General features: G+C 39.2%; 1 long non-coding RNA gene and 1 other non-coding gene across 2 annotated transcripts; both read left to right on the top strand.

Moving 5' to 3' along the window:
• The first annotated feature begins 1,067 nt into the window (after positions 1-1,067).
• Positions 1,068-14,942, top strand: LOC118625242. The gene is made up of 3 exons (XR_004958650.1): positions 1,068-1,146; positions 4,797-4,831; positions 14,842-14,942. It is a non-coding gene; the product is annotated as an uncharacterized LOC118625242 (long non-coding RNA).
• Positions 9,418-9,523, top strand: LOC118621501. The gene has a single exon (XR_004957709.1). It is a non-coding gene; the product is annotated as a U6 spliceosomal RNA (small nuclear RNA).
• Positions 14,943-15,566: the final 624 nt, after the last annotated feature.

Raw genomic sequence — 15,566 nt, forward strand, 5'->3', positions numbered from 1 at the left:
TGTGTGTGTAACCCTGCTGCTTCTTTGATTCAAGTACATACTTTTCCTGGGCTTCTCACTGAAATTTTTAATCAAACTTTATTATGCCCTAGGCATTCATATATAATATGGCTATTTCTGAAAGCCTTTGTTCTTATTGTTTTTATTCACATGCAATATATTTGCTTTGTTTGTGGTAGGAGGTAGTCTTGAATTCTTTACGAAGCCTGAGGTTAGCGGCTGCTGTGATAGTTTGATTCTTACTTTGAGCACAACTGAATTAATTCATTTTTCCAAATAACTAATATTGTTTCATTTTTTAATATATGAAAAAAACTTTAAAATAATTGTATGGGATTTTTTACATTAATATATTAAATAGAATAATTTCTCAAAAAGCAACTCTTCTTGAAATTTAGTGAAGGGGTTTTCTTAAAGAACAAGGCAGTTGAGAGCAGAATTTCAAAATCACTTTGATGAAAGTATTAAAAGTATTGATCATGGAAGTATTTCTGTAGATTAGAGCATTGAGCTTTCATGCTATCCTTTTAAATCTGCGGGGATGAATAGCCCCAAGTAACCAGAACTAAGTAAGTTCATTCTTTGAATGGAGTTAGAATTAGCCTAAATGTGTAAAGTAAAAAACTTTTGCCAAAAAACAACTCACTTGATTTGGGCATATTTGATATATTAGCTGGTATTTGACACTAATTGGCCACAGTGTAACTTGCTTCTGGAGACTGTTTCTGGAATGAGCTAGTAATATCAGCATAAAAGTAGCGACTGTATTTTTAGTTGATAAGTAGATGGGGGAAAGCACATATATGATTCATAGATTTATTTAGGTGCAAGTTTTAAAAAAGTCTAAGATGTAGCCTGGTTTTATTCCACATGTATAGAGAGATTCTACAATTTTGAATTTTTTCAGTAGAATTTTTTACATTGCTGCCTTTACTAAAATTGGCTTGTTACCATTACTAAAACTGGCTCCCACCACTGTTATGTGATTAAAATTGATATGTAGCTATTTTTAAATATATATATTTTTCTATTCAACTAAATCATTATGTGTTTTCTCTTCTTCCTATACAGAATTGGATTTAGAACTAATCCCTTCAGACCATCCAAGGGCTAGCACCCTTTTCCTAAAGAAATTTCAAATGGATGGTAAGTCAAGATAGGATTTAGGTCACAGTTAGGTTTTTATTTGAACAAATCAAAATAATCAGTTGTTATATATGAGGATGAAGTTGTGATTTTGGCTTTATGTTACATTGTGCTCAACCAAATGATGTGATCTCACATCCAGAACTTTGAAGCTGTTGAAGACTCTCTTACCCTAACCTAATGCTGCCGGGGTGCATGAGAGCCACAGAGCCTTCGGGGTTCCCAGAAGCTTCGCTCAGCATGAGACAGTCGTGTCCACTTCTTGGGTCCTGTTTGTTCTAGGACAAGGTTCAGAAGTGTAGGTTTTTTTTTTTTTGTTTTTTTTCAAATCTTTATTGTTGGATGTAAAATGTATTACAGATGTTCCACATTTTTCCCCCATTGACCCCCTCCTCCCCACTCCCGCCCCCCTCCCACCTTTTCCCACACTATTGTCTTTGTACATTGGTTATGCATATAAGTTCTTTGGTTTATTTCTTCCCACCCCCCCAACCCCTTTCCCTTTGAGGTTTGTCAGTCTAGCAATGAATTTGTGCTTCTTAATCCCTTCACCTTTTTCACCCATTCCCCCAACCCCCTTCCCAACTGGCAACCAACAAAATGTTCTCTGTATCTATGAGAATGTTTCTGTTCTTCCTGTTCATTTTGTTTGTAGATTCCATTGTTGATAGATATGTATTTATTGCCATTTTGTTTGTTCATACATTTTATCTTTTTCTTCAAAAAGACCCTTCATCATTTCATATAATAACGGTTTGGTAGTGATGAACTCCTTTAACTTTTTCTTGTCTGGGAAAGTTTTTATATGTCCATCGATTCTAAATGACAGCTTTGCAGGATAGAGTAATTTTGGATGTAGGTTCTTGGTTTTCATCACTCTGAATATTTCTTGCCACTCCCTTCTGCCCTGCAAAGTTTCTTTTGAAAAATCAGCTGACAGCCTAATGGGAACTCCCTTGTAGGTAACTAGCTGCCTTTCTCTTGCTGCTTTTAAGATTCTCTCTTTGTCTTGAACCTTTTGCATTTTGATGAGGATGTGTCTTGGTTTGGGCCTCTTGGGGTTCCTCTTGTTTGGGACTCTCTGTGCTTCCTGGACTTGTATGTCTGTTTCCTTCACCAAGTTAGGAAAGTTTTCTGCCATTATTGTTTCAAACAGGTTTTCGATTTCTTGTTCTCTCTCTTCTCCTTCGGGCACCCCCAAGATGCGAATGTTGGCACGCTTGAAGTTGTCCCAGAGGCTCCTTACACTATCCTCAGTTTTTTGGATCCTTTTTTCTTTTTGCTGTTCTGATTGGGGATTTTTTGCTTCCTTATATTCCAAATCGATGGTTTGCTCCTGGATTTACATACTCTATTATTGAAGCTGTGTAAATTATTCTTTATTTCCATTAATGCCTACTTTAATTCTGTGTATCCATGATTTCTAACTGGTCCTTTTTTATGCTCTTGAGGCCCTCCCTAAGTTCACTGAGGTTCTCACTAAGTTCATTGAGCATCCTTATAAGCAGTATTTTGAACTCAGCATCTGTTAGGTTGCTTATCTCCCTTTTGCTTAGTTCTTTTATTGGGGTTTTGTTCTGTTCTTTCATTTGGGACCTGTTTCTTCATATCCTCATTTTGGCTGCCTCCCTGTGTTTGTTTCTGTGTATTACTTAATGAGAGGTATGGGGCTCGCTGAGACCTGATGCTGCTCGTTTGAAAGAATTTAGGAAAAACCTGAAGCAGGATCCAAGACAGGCCAATCCTATGGTTAAGCAAGTGGCAACAGCTTGGGTGGGCCTGAAAGTTGGGTGGGGCGGGGCGGGGCCTCAGGGAGTCAGCAGGGCGGGGCTACCAGTGTGAGCCAGGTTGCTGGAGTCCCAGATATGGCTTCTGTCTGCTGCCCCCCGGAAGGGCTCACCAAAGGAACAAAGGCCTCTTACAGCACGTTCGTCCCCGAGGAAGCCCCCTCTCTAGCCCTCGCTCCAGTGCCAAACAGCTCAGTTCTTCCCTGTGTGTCTCTGGTGCCCCTGGAGCTGCCTCCCCTCCAAGCTTAGAGGGAGAGAGTCCGACCAGTCCGTGCGCGGGCCCTTTAAGAAGCTGCCTGGGGTTCCAGCCACCTCAGCTTCCCCGAGCCTCAGTTTCCGCTGGTTTTTCCAGCCAGAAGTTATGGGGATTCTCTTCCTGGCACTGGAACCCTGAGCGGGGCACCTGGTGTGGGACGGGGACCCCTCAGTCCTCAGGAAGGGCCTTCCCACCTCCTGATTTTTATCCACCACGCTTGGGTGTGGGACCAGCCCGTCTCGCAGCTGCGCTGCTGCCGCACAGCCACCCTTCGCGCCACCGCCCCTCCTACCAGTCTGGATGTAGCTGCTTTTTTTTATTAATTCCGTAGTTGTAGGACTTCCATTCAGCTTGATTTCAGGTGGTTTTGAATGATGGTTGTTCTGTAGTTTAGTTGTAACTTTGATGTGGTTGTGGGAGGACGATACCGCGTTTACCTACGCCGCCATCCGGCCCGCCAGGCCGACTCTCCCCATGGGCCGCGGCGGTGCACGGAGACCAAGACTCCGCGAGTGGGAAGGCTGGCCGCCCTCGGCCTAAGCCCTTTTCGGCACGATCCGCTGCCGGCACAAACCCCCAGAAGTGTAGGTTTTTACAGTGTGCTTGCCTGCTTAGTTTCCTTCATGTTATGGTACATGGAGTTTACTTGCTTAACAAGGCACACGTGGTCAAGATTTTGTTGCTATGACAGCAGAAGTACCAAAGGGAAGGTTCCATTATTATTGAAGTAACGCAGCACAATTAAAATAGGAGTGTTAACATGTGTTTTCATGGTATGTGTGCGTTTGGCTGTCTGAAGCTGATCATTTTTGGTCAGGATTGCAGTATCTCTCAGTTTCTCTCAGAGCCATGGGCTGCTCACATGTAGAGACAGTGGAGCCAGGACAGGAGACGCTCTCCCATGACCTCTCTTCAGTCCTAAGGAGTGTGTGCCCGTGATGCCGACCTCATTGAAGGAGGCTGTGTGGGAAACAGGACAGCCCAAGACCCTCTTTGGAGCTTCTGTGTTTTTTTCTGATCTCTGTTAGAGCAAATGATTTAGTGTTACACATATGTTTAATTAGGTTAGCCACACTCATTTTAAATTTAAATTAGGTGACTTTGCAATTGAGTAAAGACCCATTTATTTTTTTCAGTAAGTTATTCTAGTTGATTATCAGGAAGGAGTTCAGGATATTTCCAGATCCCTGGCCAGACACTGGCTTTTAGATCTGCCAACTATTAATCCTGGTGATTCAGGTGCAGTGGGTGTAAATGTAGAATCAGAAACTACAACTGAGTAATGGTTCAGATGTGCAGCAGGTAAACTCTGTATTAGCTGTGTTTCTCACCTGGCTCGATTTGCTTTGCCCTTTTCGTCTGTAAGTGGAGAGACTTTCATGTGTACCTGATAGAGAGCATCTGCTGGATCAAAAAAATAAAACTTAGTTTTAAGATGTTACTTTAATGGGACTTATCTTGCCAGGTGATTTTAATTATAAATTTTGTTGGAAATTATAAAAGAAACAGAATGAAATTGTGTTTTATTTTGTATGTTGGTAATCAGTAACAATTGCTTTTCTATATGTTTGTATGAGAATTGATGGGTTATTTTTTTTTATTCTTAGTGAGAGGAAAGTGTAAGAACAACTCTTCAGACCATGTAAGTAAACAGTTGAAAAGTTAAGTAAGAAATTAATAACTTGAATAAAAAATTGTCTGCCATGATTTTAAAAAATATATAATGGACCTGATATCATTAGCTTGGACCTGTTTTGGTAGTTTTGAAATCTCTTCTTTTATTATAATGATCAAATTTACATTTTCAGGAAAGATTTTGGCTTATTAATGCCCAGTTTTTAATAGGTTCTGTCCTTTAGGTTAAATTTCAATAACATGGTCATAGTTTAGAGATCTGCCTTAATTTCCTGCCTTATTTGTTATTCTTGCTGTCTGACAAAGTGCACCGCAGTGGCCGAGCTCAGTCAGTTGTTAGCACTGTCTGTGGACTTACTGTCCTAGCAGCTGAGAGCTCAGCGTTCTCTCCATGTGCCCTTATTTCCATCCTCTCCCTCAAGGGGTGATGTGTTTATTATTGAATCAGAACCCTGTTCACATGGTTGTGGCTGTGTAAGTAGATCTACTGCTGAGCCGTAGTGTTCTCTGGCTGAGCCTCTCTCCTGTCCACTCTTCATTCTCCTTCTCTAACATGACTGAAATCTGAGCTCTTCTCCTCTTCCCCAGGACCCTCCACACCCTTCTCCCTGGTCAACACGACCTCAGAACCCAGTGCAGAGAGTAGGTTGGTCTCCCTGCTTCAAAATAATTTTTTGTACCCAACTATCAGTAATTTGGCAGAGAAACAACTGTCAGACAGAAATAGTACATTTATGCTACATTAACATAATACCACCCTGGGTGATTTTGTTCAGCAGTTAACGCATTGGCCCACGGTCCAGAGAGACCCAGGTTCGGTTACTGCTAAGGGCAGATACCTCGATTGCAGTTTGTCCCCAGCCTCAGTTGAGGTTGTGTGGGTGCCAACCAGTCGATTCATGTTGATGTTTCTCTCTCCCTCTCCCTCTCTCTTTCTCCAACTTTATCTGAAGAGTAAATGCAAAAATGTTCTTGGGTGAAGATAAAACACACACACACAAAACATAATACCTAGTAAGTCTTCATTTTTTAACTATATTCACTCCCTGTTTTCTTTCCTTTAGTCCTCACCCAAGGACATTATTTTCATTTATTTTTAGATAGAGTAGAAAAGGGGAGGAAAGAGAGAGAGAGAAACATTGATGTGAGAGAGACACATCAATTGACTGCCTCCCGCACAATCCTACCAGGGCTTGAGATGGACCGCAACCGTGGTAGGTTGACTTTGACCGGAATTGAAACCCGTAACACTTCAGTCTATGGTCTGACGCTCCAAACGTTGAGCCAAACCAGACAGGGCTTACTTCCTATTTTCTAACAGCTATTTTTTCCCAAAATACTATAACATTTGTCACAGACATGTCCAAATTATTTTTCATTTACTAAACACATTTTTCCATTTCCCATTAGAAACATCTCCCCAGCCTGTGTTACCCTATTCTATCGCAGTGGGTTCCCTAGGCCTGCCCTGCTCCTGTGTTTTGGCGTATTTCTGTAAAGTCATTTGGATGTCACATAACTGCTGTCTTGTGTAGGTTCTCCCTTGTTTTAGATCAATGATTTTCAACCTGTTTCATGTCATGGCACACATAAAGTACTAATATTCTGCAACACACCAAAAATATATATTTTTTGCTGATCTGACAAAAAGAAGGTATAATTTTGTTTAATATGCACTGAATACTTGTTGTGTTGTGTGTTGTTATATAATTTTATTTGATGCTCTAATGGAAAAGAGGTCAGTGCCGCTGTCTAAATAGTCCGGTATGGCAGGTTTTGATAATTCTCCAGTGTGCCGCACGGGACGCTGGTGGAAAGGCTCTGTCCCAGGCTGTATGTTTTCTTCTGTCTTGTCATGTGCCCCTTGTTCCTGGAGCTCTTTTTCCTGGCAAAGGACCCTGGGCAGACATTTTTTTAGCGATCGAGCCTCTGAAATGCCTCCTAGTTAATAAAGTATGGAATCCTAGGTTGAAATTAATTTTTGCAGTTCTAAAGACATTTCTGCTGTGTCCCCATTCCAGTGTTGCTCTTAAATCTGTTGACAGTGTATGATACATTGTACATTACCAGTTCTAGTTATTCCCCCGTCCCCTTCTTCTCTGGAAACTTGAAGAAACTTCTCTATTCCCTGGATTCTGAAATTGTATACTATGATTTAACATGAGCTTTTGAGTTTATTGTGGCCATTAAGACTGCTGATCTTATCTACTTTAGGGGAACTTTTTTTTTAATATGTATATATTCCACTTTATTGATTATTAGAAAAAGAGGAAGTGAGAGGGAGAGAGAGATAATAACATCAATGAGAGAGATCTTGGATTGCCTGCACATATATATATTTATTATATATATTTTTTTTATTTATTATATATTTATATATATATTTTTTTTTTTTTTCCCCTAGTATTTCCAGTTCTCAGTATTTGGAACTTTTAGACCAGTATTCCTGCATGAATCGCTAGCATTTCCCATCTTGTTTTTCTTTTTGTATTTTTCTACTACCTGAAAATTTTCTTGACTTTACGTACTAACCCTTCTACAGTTCTTTGAATTGTTTATCTTATTTTTAATTTATAGTGTTCTCTTATGCCCTGTCATTTTCTCTTTTTTTAAATAGTATTTTATTCTTTTACCAGTGTAATTTTTTGTCTTTCTAAGGTTAAGACTTATTTTTTTAGAGTTTTTCTTTGCCCCTGAATTTTATCACTCCAATTAATTTTATTTTCTTTTTATGCATAGTTTTAGTCTACATAGGACAACTCGTTTGCTGTTACCATAGATTCTAAGTTGCTCTATTAAAGTAATCACTAAAAAAAAGATGTGATGGTCAAGCTGGTGTGTTGAGCATTGACCCATGCTTCAAGAGTTTGCCAGTTCTATTCCTGGTCAGGGCACATGCCCAGGTTGTCAGCCTGATCCCCAGTGGGGGGCATGCAGGAGGCAGCCAATCCATGTTCTCTCTCATTGATGTTACTATCTCTCTCCCCCTCTCACTTCCTCTTTTTCTAAAAATCCATAAAGTGGAATAATGTGATGTTCTTAGAAGGTAGATTATAGAAAATGTTTTGAACTCTTTTTTTATGAGTTCAGATTTTTACTTTCTAAAAATTAATTTTATTGGGGTGACACTGATTAATAAGATCATATATGTTTCAAGTGTACATTTCTAAGATACATGATTGGTATATTGCATTCTGTGCCCACCACCCAGTCTAATCATCTTCCCTCACCATGTATTTGGCCCCTTTAACCTTTACAACCCCCCAACTCTCTCCCTCTTGTAATCACCATACTCTTGTCTGTGTCTATGAGTTTTAGTTTTATATCCCCCATATGAGTGAAGTCATATGATTTGTACCTTTTTCTGACTGAATCGTTTTGCTTAGCATAATAATACCCATGTTTTCACAAGTGGAAGTACTTCATATTTTCTTATTGCAGAGTAGTATTTCATTGTATATATGTACCATATTTTCTTTTTTCTGTTGTTAATCTTTATGTGAAGATATTTTCCTATTGACTTTTAGATAAAATGGAAGGAAGGAAGGGAAGAAGAGAGGGAAACCTTGATGCGAGAGAGACACATTGATTGGTTGCTTCCTGCTCAACTTCAACTGAAGCTGCGGATCGAGCCTGGTATCCAGGTATATGCCCTTGACCTGGAATCAACTTGCAACCCTTCAGTTTGCAGGCCGATGCTCTAACCCCTGAGCCAAACCAGCCAGGGCTGTACCACATCTTCATCTAAACATGTATTAAAGGACATTTTGATTGTTTCTATGCCTTGGAACTATGAATCATGCTGCAGTGAACATAGGTGTGCATATATTTTTGCAAATAAATGTTTTCAGGTAGATATTCAGAAGAGGGATTGCTGGGTCATATGGTAACTTATTCTAAATTTTTTTTTAGGAAAATTCATACTGTTTTTTATAGTACCAGTTTGCATTTCTACCCGCAGGGAATGACGGTTTCTTTTTCTCCACAGCCTCTCCAACACTTATTACCTGTCTTGTTGATAGTAGCCATTCTGGTTTCATCTCTTTTACTTACTGGCTTCTCTCTGAGGTGTGGGGGTCCCTGACTGTCTATTTTGTTTTATCTTCACCTGAGGACATTCTTGCATTTAACTTCAGACAGAGTGGGAGGGAGAGAGGGATACAGTGAAAGAGAAAAACATTGATGTGAGAGAGACACATCGAGTGGTTGCCACCCACACGACCCCTACCAGGGCTGGGGACAAACCACAACTGAGGTATGTGCCCCTAGTGGGAACCAAACTCGAGTCTCTCTTGTCTGTGGGCCAACACTCTAACCACTGAACCAAACCCGCCAAGGTGTTCCTATCTTTTGATATCTAATTTGAAGAACTAGGAGTGAGCAGAACTTTTGTTAACGGACAGGGCTTCTCTGCAGAAATACGGCGCTGAATTCTGAGCCTGCCTTGGTTCTGTACAACAGACTGGTTTCTTATTCCTGACCCAGACACTCTCTTCAGGCACCAAGGTAGTGCTTCCTCTCCTCTGTTCTGCCAAATCAGTGACCACTCCTTCATGTAGTGCTCAGCTCTCAAACATTGAAAATCATCTGCTGGTGCTCACTTCGGCAGCACAGATACTAAAATTGGAACAATACAAAGAAGATTAGCATGACCCCTGCCAGGAATGACACGCAAATTTATAAAATGTTCCATATTTTTTCATAATTGCCAATGACATATCAGATACGGGGTTAATTTCCAATATATAGAGAGTGCTCATACAACTCAACAAAAGGAAGACAAAGAACTCAATTAAAAAATGGGCAGAAGAACTAAATAGACACCTTTCCAAGTAGGACATATTAATGGCCAAGAGACATATGAAGAAATGCTCAACATCACTAATCATCAGAGAGATGCAAATTAAAACAACAAAGAGGTATCGCCTCACACCTCTCAGATTGGCCACCATCAACAAACCATCAAACAAGTGTTGGTGAGGGTGTGGAGAAAAGGGAACTCTAGTACACTGCTGGTGGGATTTCAGATTGGTGCAGCCACTATGGCAAACAATATGGTGTTACCTCAAAAAATTAAAAATTGAACTGCCATTTGACCCAGTGATCCCACTTCTAGGAATATACACTAAGAAGCCTGAAACACCAATCAGAAAGAATATATGTACCCCCATGTTTGTAGCAGCACTATTTACAATAGCTAAGATCAAAAACAGCTCAAATGTTCATCAGTAGATGAGTGGATAAAAAAGCAGTGGTACATATACACAATGGAGTACTATGCAGCTGTAAGAAAGAAAGATCACTTATCCTTTGAGACGACATCAAGGGACCTGTAAAGTATTATCCTAAGAAAACAAGTGAAACAGAGAAAGACAAATATCACATGATCTCACTTATTTGTGAAATATAATGAACATAACAGTGTGAGGAATGGGGTAGTCCCACAGACACAGAATTGAGTACAGACTGACAATTCCCAGGAGAGGGGGTGGTAGGGGAGAGATACACCACAGAACTTATATGTATGTGTGCATGAACAGTGGACATGGAAAACAAAGCTGGGGACAAGGTGGGGAGGGAAGAGGAGGAGAAAATCAGTGGGGGGGAAAGGAGAAACATCTGTAACAAAAATAAATTAATTAATTAAAAATATATGAAAATAATAAAAAATCATCTCCTGTTTTCTTTGTATGGTGTAGAGCTTTTTTCATGCTTTTGATTCCAATGACATAGCTCTGAAGGAAAGGGAACAGCAAATAGATTTGTGGTCAGTCCACAAATCTCAAAGTTATAGGTTCCAACTCAAACTTAGAATCTTTATTTAAAGTGTAAATCAAACTTTAAAGTTTTAATTTTAAAAAACAATATTAATTCAGAGAATATTGTTGGTTATGCCCGTAGTCAGCATAGTACACTTTTCTACTAAACCTGGATTAAGAATTATGTTCAAACCAAGCATTCTGCCATATTGTCCCATTTGTGTGCAACATCGATGGAGCAGTTTTTATTAATGCATAAAGTGTGAGAAATTTGTAAGTTAATTAAAAGTCATTCATTCTTCATATCCAGAACTTGTCTTGTGAGAAAAGAACAAGTAAACGTCAGCTTTACGTTTTAATGGGTTAACATGAGACCATAGGCACAATGGTGGAGGCAAGATTTCAATTACTTCACTTGATAGTAAGGTTTAGGGTGTCACTTATTAGACTTCTGAGTATGGTTATATTTTTCTGTTTTTGCTATTGAAATTTAGGTCTACTAAGTAACCCCTTCCCTTGCAAAGATTGTAAAAGCCCATCTACTCTGCCATTTTGCTGAAAGAGTGAAGATGTGGTAGGACTTTTGTCCCTGTCTATTGTAGTGGCCAATCAAAATACCTATGAACAGTAATTGTCAACAGTATTTTGGCTCATTTTGGTTTTTTGGGTTTTTTTTTGAAAAATATTTCCATTTTTTATCTTTGTGTTTGTCAGTGTACCTTATTGTGGTTGTAATCCCGCGGTAGTACTGTCTTAACCATAAAGCACAATTATTTTAAATTTTTAAGCAAGATGAAGACAAAGTAACCTCTGGCAGCCAATATAATCAGGCTTTGATAGGAGGCTTAGTTCTGTCGCCCTCTAGTGGATCCAGACACTTAAAAGTGAAAAGTTGGAATAGTTAGGAGTGGGCCTGGGGTGATGGGAAAATGTTCCCTGTTTTTCTGGTTGGATGTAGCCAGTAGGGTATAAGGTGTCAATTTGCTAAATGAGCCCCCATAGAGCTGTGAGCCAGTGACTTATTAACAATTTAAATATTTTAGCACTAATATTTTCAAATACAAACCAGTTTACATTCATCATAGAAAAAAAATTTAATAGAGAAAAATGGTATAAATATCACCCAAATGATTACCAACTAGTCTATATTTTGGTGTATTTTTCTTTCTAATCTTTTTACTTTCCCATATATAGATTTGGGGTCATAGTTGACTATTGTGGTGTATTTTATGCCATATTACACCTTGGGAGTAGTGATCTTAAAAGATAATTTTCCATTTACAATAAAAGTATTTGAATGTATTTATATATTTAATTCTGTATTTGCCTGTTTCAAATTCCAAAAGTAAATTACATGTTCACTTCATAGCTCAAGGAACATATCAGAATTTTAACTATAGTTAAACATTTCTAGCTTGAAAGAGAATTCATTCCTCCAAATAGTGATTCTTTTAAAAAAATATGCCATCTGGGAATTTGGTTTATGAGGAATAAGTGACTTTGAAGTAAAACATCAGAAACAGACAAAGTGGTATTTTACATAATATAAAAATATCTTTGATTATTGCCTACTGGCAATTTTTAAATGCTCTGTGTTTTAAAAGATATCAACTAGATTTCCCCCTGTACTATCTTCGGTGTATTTGTGGGGGACACTGATAGGAACGTATGACAGGTGATGAAAGCTACTTTATATTAATGTGAGGAAGGAAGGCTCATCTGAATTAGTTTACAAAAACACAACAAAACTGATAAAATAGGCAGTTAGCTAGACATGAACACAGTAGAAACAATGGGTCGAGTGTGTCACCAGGGAGGAAAGCATGGGGTGCCTGGCAACGAGCAAAGTGGGAAACCAAATATCATCAGGTAGGACCTTGCCCCACGATGACCTTTCCTCCTCTAGCATATCTCTGATCCCACAGTTTAGACTCCCTGACATTTTATATTGCTGGTCATGTGGTTCAGACCTCCCCTGACCTTTCCTCCTAGAGCATATGGATCCTCTTAGAGGAGGAACAATGGGGCTGGAGAATACCCTCATCTGACTCCCACACAAGCCTTGGCTCCACCACTCCCAACTCACATTAGCATTAAGCCCTCAGGACAGTGAGGTTCTGACCTGCATCAAATAATCTTAGGAACAAAGGCTTGTGTCCTTTGACCACAGAAACAGAGTTTTGGTCAAACTAGAGGCCTCAGTTGTGTTTCAGCTCCAGGCCCAGGGAAGAAGCAAGGCTAGGCAGGGCAAAGCCATGGCTGACATCAAGACAGCTTCTATTACTAAAGACCCCCTGCCCTGGCACCAAACAATCAATGGAGACCACATTCCTGAAGGGACATACCTGGAAAGCTCATGAATATTCTCTTGAGATCCTCACCTAAGACCTCCTCTAAAATTTCTGCTTGTAGATAAAAACCCTTAAGACAAAATCCCAGTGTACATACTGTCTCTGTCTCTTTCTCTCTCTGTTTCTGTCTCTCTCTAGCATACCTGTGCCTTGCCCTACCCTCTTCTCAGGTGTGCTCACTCTGAAGATCACCTGAACCTTTCCCCCAGGCATGTATATTCTTGCTTACTTTCTCCTGAGCTCAAAGGGCCCTGCTTTTGTCTCTGTAACTGGTTTTCTGAGCCCATGCAGTCCAGCTGGCTTATTCTTTAACCTCTGTGAGTTTCTAACTATACTTTCCCATATAATTTGATGTCTTGGCTCCAAATTATTTTTCAGCCAAACTCAAGGACCAAGATCTAACATTTGGTGCCATTTCACCTCTAAGAAAACAAAGCATATTAACATTGTTGGTATTCTCTGACATTAAAGAATGCTACTAGTACATTCAACTACTTACACTGACTGGGATTAGTTTTTGGTTTTACTTTAAAAGGATTGTCCGAACATAGTTTAGGCTATTTTCTTATTTGATTATTGCTGTATTGTTGGGCTGTTTACAGATCAGTGAATATATGTATATAAATGTGTGCTGGTCAATGTATGTCAGACTTCTGTTGTAAATCTGTTTTTCCTGGCTTTGCTATTAAAACGAGTTTGCTTTTTCTCAACACCCACACACACATAAATTTATGAATAATTAAAATAAAAAATTACTACTTCTACAATGTTTTTACTATAGTTTATTCTCTAGAAGGTCTCAGAAATTTACTGTCACCTCTCTGATACCACTGCAGATAAATCTTAATATGTATCTGCAGTAAGATTTACCTTCCAGTTGTAACTTATTTTAAGTATTTTTTCAATCACTTTTGAACTTTGTATTTGTCCCAGATTCTGTGTTCAGCACTGGAGGTAGAGGAGGAGTAAGAGTCCTTCCTTCCTAGAGAAGCTCACTTTGTATGAGGGGACACCCTGTGAGCAATTGTGTTTTGCTGTGTGGCTGTTGGCAGAGGCATCCTGGAGGCCGATGGGAAGGGGGGTTAAACTTGCTGGAAAAGGAGGAAGAAAAGGTCTTGTAGCCAGAGAGAGCAGCATGAGTGAGGCAGGGTCCTGATGAGTGTCAAGTAGCTTAGAGGACAGAAGTAATAACAAAATGGAAAGTGTTCTCTGAGGTTCCCATTGGAGTAATCTAATGATAGTATTAGTCAAACATGAGGGAGAGTTACATTCTCAGAGTTGTTTTATCTGGTTTTTGGATATGAGAGAATCTCAAAACAATACTCTTTTATCTTTCAGATAAAGAAACAGAGGCCCAGAGAGACCTCTGACACCCTAGTTTGTAAGCCACAGGCCAGGCCCAGCACACACACACCTCTGACTCAAGTACCTTTGTTGCAGTTTTCTGAACTAATATTTATTATTGGCTTTCATTTACTTCAATAAAATGCTCTTGTTTTAATACTATGTAAGTAATTATGTTTTAATGTAGAAATAAATAGTAGAAATAGATATCTCAGCTTCTTATTTCGTAAGGAAAAAAAAACAACCCATACTGAAATCTTATTCTAAATGTTTTACATTATTATAATGAGAATTTACTATAAATGTTTGCCACGCTTGTTTATAAGTAGTAGATCAAGGGCAGCATTTTATAACCCCTTCCTCAAATCACATCTGTGGATGTTAGATTATCTGCTGGGATTTCCATAGAGCTGCACATGGAAACTACATGGATATCACTCTGTAGCAGTTCACACAGTATAAGAAAAATGTTAATGTTTAATTGTTTGATGTTGTATCCAAGGAAAAACATTTTATAAGTTTAACGTACTGTGATATTTTCATCCATTTCCCTTCCCCTTCAGGTGTCTCCAGGTTTCCTTTGTGAAAAGCACAGCTCATGCTCAACCATCTTTTTAGATGAGAGCACACTGTCGTGGCCTAGTGTTACCGTCACGGTGCAATCGTGAGTACAAATAGGGTGCTCAGGGCACAGTGACAGACCCCTTATGCTGCAGGCTTCCGGCGCTGTGTAATTTCAGTCATTTGATTGTGCTATTCTGAGATCAGGGTAAGAAACTGGTGTGAAGTATGTAGTGATTTCAGGTTCCATTATAATCTTAGAGTGGATGGAAGAAAGGAAAGCCACTTAGCAAATAAAACATCTCCCCAAAGTATTCATCATTACTTGATGCATTACTCTTGTTGAGACATTGGTGAACAGTGAAAGGAGAGGTGCTTTTTACTGAATGATTCTAGAAAGAAAGTATTTCTTTATGGGATCTAGGCCTCTACCAATGTGCGCTCCTCTGGAAGCTGCTCCTGGAAGGAGAAACAGCTTGTCCCCTGCTGGCACCAGAGTGCACCTGCCTTCGGGTTAATTGGGTTTTGTCATATATGTTTATTTCCTGTACTATTTTTATATAGAAATTAACTTCTTCTTCCAGGAAAAATGTATCAAACCAGTCTTGAGCAACAAACTTTCAAGCTAATTTCTTTGTGGATAAAATTTGTTGAACTGACGTTTTAATTGCATACATGTATTAAATTTAGTTATCTATGTAAAAGTATAGAAACATAAATACATGTC

This window comes from Molossus molossus, unplaced genomic scaffold (assembly GCF_014108415.1).
Source record: "Molossus molossus isolate mMolMol1 unplaced genomic scaffold, mMolMol1.p scaffold_m16_p_1, whole genome shotgun sequence".
NCBI classification, from domain to species: Eukaryota; Metazoa; Chordata; class Mammalia; order Chiroptera; family Molossidae; genus Molossus; species Molossus molossus.